This window comes from Monodelphis domestica, chromosome 4, assembly GCF_027887165.1.
Source record: "Monodelphis domestica isolate mMonDom1 chromosome 4, mMonDom1.pri, whole genome shotgun sequence".
Taxonomy (NCBI): Eukaryota; Metazoa; Chordata; class Mammalia; order Didelphimorphia; family Didelphidae; genus Monodelphis; species Monodelphis domestica.
Window position 1 is genome coordinate 303118063 of NC_077230.1, and position 13553 is coordinate 303131615.

A 13553-nucleotide genomic window follows, 5' to 3' on the forward strand; every position below is an offset into this window, starting at 1 on the left:
GTTCCAAAAGTCACCCTTGAAGGTCACTCCTTGTTCCTCCTTTGGGACATCAATGTTTCACTGGTTGCAAAGCCAGAATCTGAAGACTGGACCACATCAAAACACCCTCCAGACCTTTCAAATTCACAGGATCAGAGACTCTATTACCTTCCCCTAAAATTCAGAAGAACAAATGCAGAGGCCAAAAACCAAAGTCTGTTTCTCAGGAACACATAGTCTCAGAGAGAGCAGACACTAAAGGCTTCTCACTTTATAATGTTTTTTTTTTTCTCCAGACACCATGATCAAAGGAATCCCTGACACAATTGAAGAGAAAGAAAGAGTGGAAAGTGTCTCTGCTTTTTGAATGCCTCTGAAGCCAATCAAAGAACCTCCTGTTTACCACACAGATAGCCATCTGGAACCAGTTACAGAATGTCTACACATGCTCCACAATCTCTCCAAGGCATTTCCATCACATGTTATCTATCATGACTTTCCCAGAATCAGGATTTCCATTTTCTCCTGTGGGGGTGTTGCTTTAGCTGAGTAAACTGATGGAGTATATGCACACATGAGTCACTGGTTACACTAGAGGGAAGAGAATTTGTAGACAGAAGGGGATGAATAGTGTCAAATACTGCAAAGAGGTCAAGATAGATAAGGAGTGAGAAAAGGCCATTTGATTGGCAATGAAGGAATCAGTGAATACTTGGGAGAGGGTAGTTTCAGTTGCACCATGGGTCCAGGAGCAGGGCTTAGAAGAGCGGCAAAAGAAGAAATGGACTTTCCCAAGAAGTTTAGCAGGGAAAGGGGGAGGAGAGATATAGGTGGTTGGCCATCAGTGATGGTTAGATCAAGTGAGAGATATGCTTAAGGATGGGGGAGACTTGGGCATGGTTGTAGGGAGCAGGGAAGAATCTAGTAGACAGAGAGAGATTAAAAATAAGAGGGAGAGTGAGGATCAAAGTGGATAATATAATGCATAATGCAATATATTGGAGAAAGCAAGTGGGACCAAGGGTTCATATAAAGGGGCACAACATAGATAGTAAGTAGCAGTCAAGAATAAAGCTTCTGACCTCTGATTCTAAGTTTAGCACCTTTTCCACTATAGTTACTTAGATGATAGATAAGACATAATCCTTATTAAGTTCTACGATATCAACACAGTGTGAAGGAAAATAAAAATTTGGTTCAAATAACCTTTACATATGGAGTAAGTGACTAGAAAAGAACAAGGAAAGACTGATTTTTTTTTTTACTTTTTTCTTTTCCTACAACTTCATGTGCCAAAATATAGTTCAAATAGGACTGGGGCTCAGCTTTCCTGAGTTCCAACCCTTTGTTTGGAAGATTAAGTCAATGCTAATTCTTAGTTGTTCTTTGTGATGAGGGGAATAACATGTGCTTTTAATCCCCATTTCTTCTGAATTTTTTGTTCCTGATGATTTTTCTAAAGGGATTACTGGGTGAGGCCCAGCATTCCACTGAAGTGAAGCCACACCAGGCACTCATCAGCCACCATGTGGAGATGTTTCACTTCATAGAATGGATCTATTGTAAATAGCATTGTCATTTTTGCTCATTTTTTTTTCTACAATTCCCAGAGGTAGTCTCAGTGTTGGGAAAATGTTCAAATAATTTCTGGCCCTGGAGATTTAAACAAGAACTAAAAAGGCCTCAAAATAGCACTATCTTTGTTGGTTACTAAACCAGAGAGAAAACATGTTGGGAAATTGCTTTCTTTTGGAAATTTTACATTTAGTGCAAGACTGTGGCAGCTTAGAATTATGCCAGACAGAGTATTTTAAATGGAAAAGACAACATGAATGAAGGAAAGAAGTCATGTCTGGCAAAATGACAGGTATTGAATTATAGCAGGACCTAGCTATAATTAATTGCATTTCATCTTGGGGAGGTAATCATATTGAGAATATCCCCTCCCTCCATGTTTAACATTTCTTATCTAGTTCAAAAACATCAGTAAGATCCATACAATATCCAATATGGAAGGAATTTTATAGATGCCCCAGTTTTCTATATTGTCCTGCTTTCAAGCAGCTATATAATATAGTGAATAGAATCTTAGATTTGGAGTAGAAAAATGAGTTTATATCCCGCCAGACACTTATTAGTTGTGTGGCCTTGACCAAATTACTTATACTCTTTCAGTTTCAGTTTTCTAATTGGCAAAATGTTGATAATGAAAACACCTCCTTCACAAGAGTGTTGTGAGGACCAAAAGAAATACTCTATTTCTATATATAATTACTATTTATTAAAATTGATTTGCAAACCTTAAAGCACTATATAAAAAATCATATTCCTGACAAATTGGGGGCTTTCTTGAATAATGCTTTGAGATTTCATTATGAGATTTCTTTAAAATCTTAGAGGTGAACCTCAATTATTTACCATATTGAATGAAAAACTTTTATCCAGAGATTCAAAATTCCATCATCCTTCTAACTGTTCTCTTCCTGTCTTCCATATATCTTTGTAAATCATCATCATTAATGAAGAGTATTCACATCTCTGTAAGCTTCCTGAGGTCAGTTTTTCTCCAGTGTGTACCACAGTGCTTTGCACATAAAAGGCACCTAATAAAGTTGAACCACTTTATTAAAATGAATGAATGTTCTCATCCTGTGTTGTGATGAGCAAAATTACTTGTTTTTCTCTCCCCGTGTATCTCCTGCTACTGCCAAATTCACATGGCATATCTCTCAGTTAAAGCATCCTAACCTCTAATCATCTTGATTCTACAGAATATTCCAGTAATTAGTTAAAACACAGCAAATGGGGAAATGAATTTGCAAGCTACTAAAGGGTTGGGAAAAATTTGTTCAGAGATGAAGTAGAGAGCTTTGGAGGGAAAGAGCATAAGTCCAGTGACATAAGTAGGAAATGAAAGCAGTAAACTTTTCCATTCTAGTTCAGTTGTGATTAAATGTTTGGATTTAGTTTGGATTTAGTAATGCCAAGCGATCAGGATAGGGAAAACATCCTTGGACCTCTGGGGTTCTATTTCTAGCTCATTCTAAGGTTAAATTTCAGATAGATCATACAGGTGCTTCTGTTGTAGCCCTGGAACAGAAGATCTGGCCCATTCTCTGGCTCAGGGTCTAGTTTAAGAGTTCAATTTGGAATACTTCGATGTCTCTTTAACTGAGTGAAATGATCTGAGTAACAAAGTCACAAAGTAATTTCTACCAATGACTCAGTTTGTAAATGACCATTTAAATACTGATACTTTCTCAGCTCCCCAATGCCCAGAAGTCACAGTAATGTTAGTAGTGAAGTCTACTTATTCCTATTGCTCCTCTGGGTCCTTATGTTCTTTGCAGTGTGTAAAATGGCTGCAAAGAACTATAGGTAGATTACTAGAAATTAATTAGATGCTAAAAAAGCTATTTTTGTAATGTTAATCTTACATATAACCTTTGTGTCATGGGCTCTTACAACATGGAAGGTCCATGCTCTCTTTAGGGGATTTTTAAAAGCTAGAAGTTAAGAAAATCTGGCAAAACCATTACTTAATACCACCCAGAGTGATGACTCCTTTTGGAAACTTGCAATTCATGAAATTAAAGAAAGGAAAGTTTTATTAAAAGTTTAAAAAACAACAACAACAAAAATAATACTCTTGGCAGAACTCTTGGGAAATAAATAGAAAAGTTCCATTGAGCACTCAGACACATATTCATAAATAGATCAGACAAAATTTTACTATCTCTTTCATAGTTTTTTCATATGAAAATTAGACAAATATACCATCTTTGCATTCATAAATCACACACACACACACACACACACACACACACACACACATATATATATATATATATATATATATATATATATATATATATATATATATATATATATATATATATATATATTTGAAACTCTTACCTTCTATAGGCAATAGGGGTTAAGCAACTTGACCAGGGTCACACAGCTAGGAAGTGTCTGAGGCCAAATTTGAACCTAGGACCCTCCTGTCTCTAGACCTGGCTCTCAATCCACTGAGTCACCCAGCTGCCCCCACCCCCCTCCCCCCCATAAAATATTTAACAGCATATGATCAAGGCCATATCTTTGTGGTCCTCCATTAGGGACCTCTAAGTGGAAACTGGCCTATTAATGACTATTCTTTTGGTCAGACCTTTGGTCAGATCATTCAACTCATTCTTAATCCCTTTTGGAATCATATCACAGTCCTAGAAATGCTTCATGGAGAAGTGAAAAATGGCATTGAAGATGACAAGATGAGAAAAGGAGCTAGACTGAGATAAGTGTACAATGAGGGGTTTGAAAGGGAATTCTTTATTCTCTTTGTTTATTTTTAGTTAATCAATCAAGAAACCCCAACTTAACAACTCATTAGCCATCAAGTAAGAGAATTCACAAGTCACTTACTTAGAGAGCTCCACCCTTTTAACTCAATCAGTCATAAACCTGTGAATCCTTTGATAAGAATTTACTCCCTCAGAGGATGAAAGGTGGATTCCACAGACACATCCCCCCTGGGCAGTGCTAGGCAATTTGGAAGCTATGATTGGCTCCTGTGAAGAGAATAAGGGACAAGGAAGTGATATGAGAAAAGAACTATAAAAAGTCCTGAACTTCCTGTCTAGGGAACCTTTGGCTTGGATTTTCGGCTTGGAGCTTCTCCTGGTGACTTGACTTTTGGAGGTGGCTTTGGACTTGAGTTTTGGCTTGGACCTTGACTTTGGCTCTTGGACTGCTTCTTGGGTGAGGGAGTAGCTGGCCTTCCTTTCCTGGCTTCTGGAGAGATTAGTTCTAGAGAGGCCTTCCTTTCGAAGAGGTTGCTGTGTAGGTGGAACCCTTGCATAAGACATCACTGGGTCCTCTGACTGAGGGTTAATGTGCCCTGTTGGGGCTGAGCTGGACACCAGAGCAACATTTAGTGTGATAGGCTAGACATTTTCTCCACCCTCTTCTTACATTTCTCTACTTTCACCCTTTCCAACTCTTTGTAAGTGTAATGAGGAAAGAAAAGAAATGGTTTACAAACAGGCAGCAGAGAGGAGAATTTGCAAAGAGGGACCTTGTTGCATGCCATGGAATAATATAGGCTCAGTTCTGGAATCTGAGACATTATAAAAAGTGGACAGAGAAAGAATTATGAGCTTTTGGTTTCCTGTTTCTGGGAGAGCTAGAAGCGACAACTTCTTGCTGCTTGCCATCTATATGAGGGAAGTAGGGGCTTGGTTTCTTATCCCTGTGGAGATGAAGCTACCAATCCTGGTGTCCAGTTTGAAAAAGTCTGTCTACTATTTCATATACTCAAGATTCCAGCATTCTGAGAGAGTTTTTCCAACTGCTCTTAGTTCTGTGTCTGGCCAGTCAGTGAAGGAAGACCAAAAGATCTATAGCCATCTTGGGCCTAACTGGCCAGGGTTGGTCCCTGAAATAAAGGGTCAGCTTACCTGATCTAAAGAACTATATACCTTACCAAAACTTATCTGGGAGGATTTTAGTCAGGTAGTAAGATAGCTGGGGATAATCTTAGATAGTCAGAGTAGTGAATTAGGCATCCGGAAGACCAGAAGATACCTCTTTGCAGGGCTCTTAGAAGGGGGTTTGGGTTAGCTAGAAAATTTAGATTTAGGGCATCCTATTTCCTAATCCTCCCATCTAGCTTACTGAGATTCGAATAAAACCCTATCTTTATTTTTTAACTGGTCTTAGAGTCAGATAAGCCCACTGGGCCTGTGGGGGTAGGCCTGCAAGCCCTATCCTAACTGTGGGTTTTCAAGAGCCATTAAACCTTGATATCTCATATCTACTAAACTATCATAGGGACTATCTACATTATTTTATTAATAAATGCTATTTAAAGTCATTTTGACTAGAGCTATAATATTTTAAATTGGCAATCATAATATTACCTTAGAATTCTCATATTAGCATAAAATCTAGTTTTAAATCCTTTTAGAGGGTTTGTACAGGTGGCAATACAATTATAAGGTTATGTAGGAATTGATTTCTTAAAGCATCTGAAGAAGGGGAGGACACTAAAAGTATAGGAAAACTTCAGACATTATTGCCTCAAAAGATAAGTGAGAAAAAACCAACAATTGCAGAACTATATACTTAATTTTCAATTTATATGAGATTTTAAAAATTATCTGTTCTTTTTGAGTTGTGTCTTACTCTTTGTGACTTTTTGGGATTTTCTTGGCAAAAATACTAGAATGCCTTGACATTTTCTTTTCATTTTACAGATGAGAAACCTGAGGCAAATGGGGTTAAGTGACTTGCCCAGGTCCACATAGCCAGTAAGAATCTAAGGACAGATTTAAACTCAGTAAGATGAGTCTTCCTGACTCCAGGCCCAGCTCTCTATCCACTGCTCCATCTAACTTCCCTAGGAGAACAATCTATACATGTAACAATCTACACAAGTATTCTAGGCAAGAATACTTGTCATATGCCTGATTTGATAGTAGGACAAATCTTATTCCTAACACAAATGAGAAATATTAAAAATACAAGATTCCCCATGGTTTATTATTTATTGAGCATAAAAGAACATCTGATTCAACAGGACAAAACATGACCTTAAATCCTCTCCTCCAGTGACGTATTTCTTATCATAAGCTAAAATTATACATGATTCCCTGAAAGATATAACAAAGGGATAACCTTGTTTGATGACCGTCTGTCACTAATATCAAATGAAGTGTGAAATAAGGAGAGGTATAGCAAAGATGTTTGTCACTGTTAGGAGAAAGCCCTAGAGCAGAGTTCAAGTTAAAGAGGAATTCTCTGTAAAGCGTAATCCTCCAGGTGTTTCTGTTTGAGGGGGACATGGTGCTGATTGTATCAAGCCTCAGAATGTTCAGAATCTCCTAAATGAGATCCATAATTCTTCAGAAGAGTTTGGCCTAAAATTCACACAGGAAGAACTAAGTAGATGAATAATGCCAATATCCAGAGTGTGATGTACAATTAGATAGAAATGAATAGAGCTCACCCTATTGAATCAATATCAGAGGTCATCTTAGGCAGGCACTAAAGATGCATAATGGATTGGGCCCAGAGTTATAGAGTTGGAGAGTTGCCTAGATTGCCTTACAGAAACTGTAATATTCTTTTAATGACTCCAACTTTAGCCATAAAACAAAGACTTTTTAATATGAATATTTTTTCAATGGCATTGTTGATTTGGGGGGGCGGGAGGATCAAGGTATGCTATAGTCTCCAAGGACCTGAAATTGAGAGACATTCAAATGACAGCAGAATGAATCAGGAGGTAAAACATAGTAATGAGCAGGCTGAAATATATTAAAAACCAGAAATAACAAGGGTAAAGAGGTGTAAGTGAGCCTATCAAAAATATAAAGAAGTTGGGTCAGTCATGTGGCAGGAGTAAGTTATACCTTTGGATAACCTGCCTATTCCATTAATATTCACAGGATAACAAAAGAATTTGAGGCAAAACATTGGATGTATCCCTTATGGTGAACTTTCAAGGAAAATATGGACAAGAGTTTATAGAATGGGAAGGGGTAGTGGATGATTTAAAATCAGCATCACTGGAGAGAATACCTTCATCAATACAAACACACATTTGAGTAAATTTTTTACATGGCCTCTATGTTTAGTCTGGAGATATAAAGATAGTTCTATATACTATAGAAATTGTTACCTGGAATACTTGTACAGGAACTAGGGGACCCTTTTACCCACATCTGTGGAAGCTTAGATAACAGTTATGTCAACTCGTATTCAGAAATTTCCCAGAGAAAAGCCTAAGTTGGGACAAAAGGAGTAGAAGGTAATGTATTCACAATGTACTCATATGAATCCATATAAGCTTATGTGGTAGGACAGAAGTTCTCTGACTTATTTTCCCTTACCCTTCTATAGCTACACCCCAACACCACCACCACAACCCATACACACCTTGCTTCAGCTCCATTTTCCTTAGGAGCTCAAGAGAAGAGAAAGAATTTCAAAATCTAAACCTTGGTCAGGAGCTGAAAGGTAGAAGAATGTGATCTAGAGAAGGAAGGAAAATGAAATTCTAAGTCTTCCTTCCTTCTGTAAACCTTGAAATTTCTCAGACTTGTGAATGTTAAAAATTTCCCCATTGGACTGGGAACATTCCCCATTTTGATGAGAAAACTGCCTGCTATGGGAAGGACCTCTACTCCACTTGTACTTAAAACTGCTTTAGGGGTGAAAAATCCTTGCTATGGGAGGACCTCTACTCCACCCATACTTAAGACTGCTTTAGGGGAGAACACTCCTTGCTAAACAAAGAAAGTACTTGGACCCATGCTTATAATAAGGCAAGGAGTTCTTTGAGCCATGCCTGTTTTTTAGAATTGATACAATGAGATGCTAGGTACCTAAAAGGGTCGGGCAAGTTTTCTCTTAATGAGATTAGTTGACTCAGCTGTGTTTTCACTGGTTCAGACTTACTGAGGAGATTTGTCGACTTAGCAGGAATTCAGATGGGCAGTCCTTTGGAAAATGTCTACAGTGATTGGTAGATGTAAGGACTTAGGAGAGATGACATAGGAGAAAAACCTCCTATATAAGAAGCAGAATCTCTTGAGAAAAAAAGATCCTTTTGGAGGATCTCTGATGAGGATCGCTTGGGAAGAATCTCTTGAGAGAGGCTCTGGAGAAGGGAAGCTCTTGGAGGACAATCTCTAAGGAGATCTCTCTGGAGCTCCTCTGAGGGGACTCTGTCCCTCTGGAGGCTCTGGAGAGAGGCCCTTTGGAACTCTCTCTGGTGAAGTCAGCTGAGATGGAGCTGGCCTGGTGTCACTAGAATCCTTGCTTAGACAGACCTTGTGGTGAGTGTTAAAAGACTGACTGACTGATCTCTCTCTCTCTTAAGACTCAGGTCTAGGCCATGTTGGCTTAAGGCCCTTCATACTTATTTCCTTTTTCTCTCTCTCTTTTCTTTAATTCCACATTTTATTAATTAAATCTCTATAAACCCAGTTGACTTGGGTATTTGAATAATTGGGAATATTTCCCTGGTGACCACGTTATATTTGATTTAAAAACCAAGACACTGTAGTGAAACATATTTCTGTGATCAAATTTACTCACCCTCTCTTATATCTATCACAATTTATATCTTCCACTATTTTAATCACTACAGTTTAAGACCTCAACCATTTTAAATCTAACACTTCCTTCCTTCCTTCCTATCTTCCTTCCTTCCTACCTTCCTACCTTCCTGTTTTTAAGACTGGGTTTCCCTATCTCACTTAGGCTAAAAGTAGAGGCTCACTCATTGACTCAGTAGTAGTAGCATGGGCAGGCATGTTGGAGGGTAGGGTGGGGAAGATGTAAACTGAATTGTTGAAGGGAATATCCACATAAATGAGAACATAGATTCATTTGGGTATTTCTTCTATATCAGAGGCTGATCTTCACATTTTCACAAGGGAATGCATATAGTTAGTAGGGAACTGAAGCTGAAGAGAAGGAAGGAAAATAGTCCAAGGCCTGAGGGGCAGTAGAAAGAAAGCTGAATTTATAACCAGAGGATTTGAATTGGAAATGTGGCTATACTTCTTAGGACTTGAGTAACCTCAGACAAGTTGCCTGACCTCTCTGGAGTTTGTTTCCTCTTTTGTAAAATGAGGGATCTTGACCTAGTGGTCTCAGAATTCTCTCCTGGCTCTCCATCTATGATCCCAAGAGGAGAAAGCACACCAGTTGAGATGAAGCCATCAGGATCAGATGTACTACCTCTGAAGATACTAAAATTGCTGATGCATATAGCAGATGGGATTGCTAAGCTGATGTTATCCAGTGAAAAATCATGGAGGCATGGACAGCAGTGTAGGAGTCACAGGCCTGGAGGACAGGGGTATCTATCAGTGGCATGGGGAAAAAGAGGTGCTACAGACCACAGATACAAAAATCTGTGTGTGTGTGTGTGTGTGTGTGTGTGTGTGTGTGTGTGTATGTGTGCTGTAGCTTTTGCTTTGATAAAATTGCCTCATATGCCAATATGGAGAGAGGGGGAAAGTAGAGAGATTGTATATGGAAGATAACCTTGGGAGATCATTGCCACTGTGGCCTTTTCCTCTGTTGATCAGTTCCTTTTGGAATCTCTCTTCCAGGGAAAAAGCCCAGTCATGTTTCCTTTTTCATTCCACTGTGGGCTCCACTATAGATTTTTCAAGTCACTCAGATTCCTTCCCCCCTCTCCCTTTCAGATTCCTTTAAATATTAACTTCTCCCTTTAAAATAAAAGCTCCTTGAGAGCTAAGACCATCTTTTGTTTTGTTTATAATCTGTATTTCCAATGTTTAGAACAATTCCTGGTACATAGTAATACTTACTGATTTGTTGCCTTGGGAGACAGTGGGTGTGGCAATTAAAATGGTTGAGGACTTAAACTGTAGTAGATATAAGAGTAGGTGAGTAAATGTGTGACCGCAGAAAATATGTTTTCACTACAGTATCTTGTTTTAAATCAAATATAAGGTGGTCGCCAGGGAAATATTCCCAATTATGAATATACCCAAGTCAACTGGGTTTTATAGAGAATTTAGTTAATAATACAATGAGGAATCAAAGAAAGAGAGAGAGAGAGAAAAAGGAAATAAATGGGAAAAGAATAGGTCAGCCCAGGCAGCCCTGGCCAGCCCAGGCCTAAGCCTCTAAAAGAAAAGATCAGTCAGTCCTTAATCACTCACCATAAGATCTGTTCAAGCGAGGATTCAGGGGGACAGAGTCTCCCCAGAGGGAGTTCCAGCCAGAGTCAGCCTCCCTTGAGAGACCTCCTTAGAGATTGTCCTTCTCTCAACAACCTCCTTAGAGCCTGTCTCTCAAGAGACTCTATATAACCTTTTCAACAGCCTGTCCTTTTCTTATATAGGGGGTTTTCTCCTATGTCACCTCCCGTAAGTTTTTCCATCTACCAATCACAGTACATGTTTTCCAAAGGACAGCCCATTTTTAGTCCACACCTAAGAAGGTGTGGATTTTTGAGTAATTCACACCAGGAAAGCTCTGAGTAAGTTTCTCACGTCTTTGCTCCTTGTAAATTCACAAGTTCCCTGACCTTTATAGGTACTTATCGACCTTTTGTATTAGATCTAAAAATAGGCCTGGCTTAAGTATGGGTTTAAGTACTTTTCATTGTTTAGCAAGGAGTTTTTTCCCCTATAGCAGTCTTAAGTATGGGTGGAGTAGAGGTCTTCATATTTCTGATCTAAGTAGAGTTCTCACTGTCCAAATGGAGAATGTTCCCAATAGGGAACTGTCCCAATGGAGAATTCCCCAATGGGGAAATTTTTAACATTCACAAGTCTGAGAAATTTCAAGATTCACATGGGGCAGAGGCCAAGTGAGGTTGGAGGTATGACTGAACAGTAGAATCTGTTGGTTTGGGTGGTTTTTTTCCTTTTCTGGTTTCCTTTCATGAGGAATGGGTATCTGAGGAAGTTTGGACTGTGTATTGTATATATATGTATTATATGTATATCATATATGCATATAATATAATATATATTAACATTTACCTTCTGTATTAGAATGAATACTAATCATTGGTTCTAAGGCAAAAGAGTGGTAAGGGTTAGGCAATGGGGGTCAAGTGACTTGCCCAGGATCACAGTCAGGAAGTATCTGGGGTCATATTTGAACCCAGGACCTCCCATCTCCAGGCCTGACTTAGATAGAGGAGTAGGAGCTGGGGAAGAGAATTTGGGATCTGGGGAGTCACAGGGACTCTGAGTGGTTGCTGTGTCCTATATAGGAGCAATGGCCAGTTGGACTACAGTTCCTGGGAGCAATAGCAATAGGTGGAAAGCAGAGAATGTAGATGGCCAAATAGGGAGGGGGCAGATAAAATGCTTACGGAGGGTAGGCTCTAGTTTCCAGATGGAGAGAACGCTCTTCTTGAATCACTCCCTTGTCCCAAAGACCTGTCCACACCAAAGTAAAAATACCCTAGTTTTTCATATGTCAAGTCTACCAATTTTCAAAAAAGAAATGGAAGAATATTCTTCACATTGGAGACTGGTGAACTTAATGTTGATTCTTTGCCAAATTCTAGAATGCATTATTAAAGTTTTTGGAATCTGATTGAGCCAGGATGAATCCATCATTAAGGAGTCATGCCAGAGTAACCTCATTTCCTTTTTTTTTTGACAGGGTTTCTAAATTGGTAGATGAGCTGGACACTGCAGACAGAGTATGTCTGAATCACAGAAAAGCATTTGAAAGAAATCTTAGTGTATCCCTATGGTCAAGATGGCTGAATGATAATGGAGATAGGTGGATACAGAACTGAATGAGCCAGACCCAAAGTTGATGAGGGCAGTTTAATTATGTTGAATTTCAGGTGACTGTAGAAGCTACAACTCTGCCTTTCATTTTTATACTTGCTGAGTTTATAATACTATAGCTTTGTAAGGAATATATCTAAGGGGTTATTAAAGTCCTTCTCCTCCTCTTCTTCTTCCTCTTCCTCTAGGAACTGTCCCAGTCTCTATCCATATTAGTGAGCATGTTAATAGCAAGTTATAGGGAAGTTATTTATTGCAATGATGTTGCAGCTGAGCTTGGTCACTGTGTAGGAAGATGAAATATGGAGGAGAGGGGCATGTGCTCTTAGAACTACATTTACTATTGCTGTCCCCCATAATAATAAGCATGGAACCATGGAACGAACACTGAATTTGGATTCAGAAGAACTGGAACCAGAATTCTAGTTCTGCTACTAACAGTGTATGTTACCTTGGACAAATCAACTGGGTTTCAATTTCTGTGGAAGAGAGAAATTGGGAAAGCTTGCAACAAGGCAGGAATAACTGGGACTGATGACCTGTCATTCAAATGAGGGCATTCTGTTTTGAATGTGACCAGGAGAAGTGGTTGGAGGAAGGGGAGCAGACCAACTGAAGTCTGAACTCTTGGTTTGAGAGACAGAAAGGTGTGTGTGGTCCCTTTTGGCTTGGAAGACAAAAGAGGTCTGATGTCTCTGGTCTTTGGGAGACTGAAGCCTGAAGCCTTTTGGCTTGGAAGACAGAAGAAAGAAGGACAAAGTCCAGCTCTCTCTGATTTGCTCTGTTGTGATAGTGAATGAACTTCCAGACCTATCAGACCATCCTTCAACCTAAGATTCATTCTAGTTTTAGGGAAATTCCATACCCTCTCTCTTTCCATTTTGATCTTTCCTTTCTTCCCCAATAAACCTCTTACTAAATTTAGAGAAGAGAAAGAATATTTATTTGAGATAATATAAAATCATAAAACTCAACCTGAGTGGATTTAAAAGACCAAAAGAAGAAGGAGGGTGAAGGGAGGTTAGAAGGGAAGAAGGGAGGAAGAAGAGGGGAAGGGAGAAAGGAAGAAGATTAATTGCCTGGTCTGTAGTTATCATTTACTATTCAAATAATTCCCTTTTTACATTTCTTCACCCATAAAAAGGAGGGGTCTTAACAAGATTTCTATCAGCTCTAAATCTACAATCCTCTGCAAAATTTAAGAGCACAATTTTAGAGATTTCCTTCTGCATGGGAAAGAGGGATTTCCAGTCAAGCAAAGGGGACCCC

The 13553-nt window shown here is 39.0% G+C and overlaps 1 long non-coding RNA gene across 1 annotated transcript in view; it reads left to right on the forward strand.

Annotated features, from left to right (window-relative positions):
* LOC103092442 (uncharacterized) overlaps positions 1 to 2614 on the forward strand; it is a 138180-nt gene extending 135566 nt beyond the window's left edge. Inside the window, exon 3 of the long non-coding RNA XR_468159.2 lies at positions 276 to 2614. This is a non-coding gene — a long non-coding RNA (uncharacterized LOC103092442). The remainder of the gene's footprint in view (positions 1 to 275) is intronic.
* Positions 2615 to 13553: the final 10939 nt, after the last annotated feature.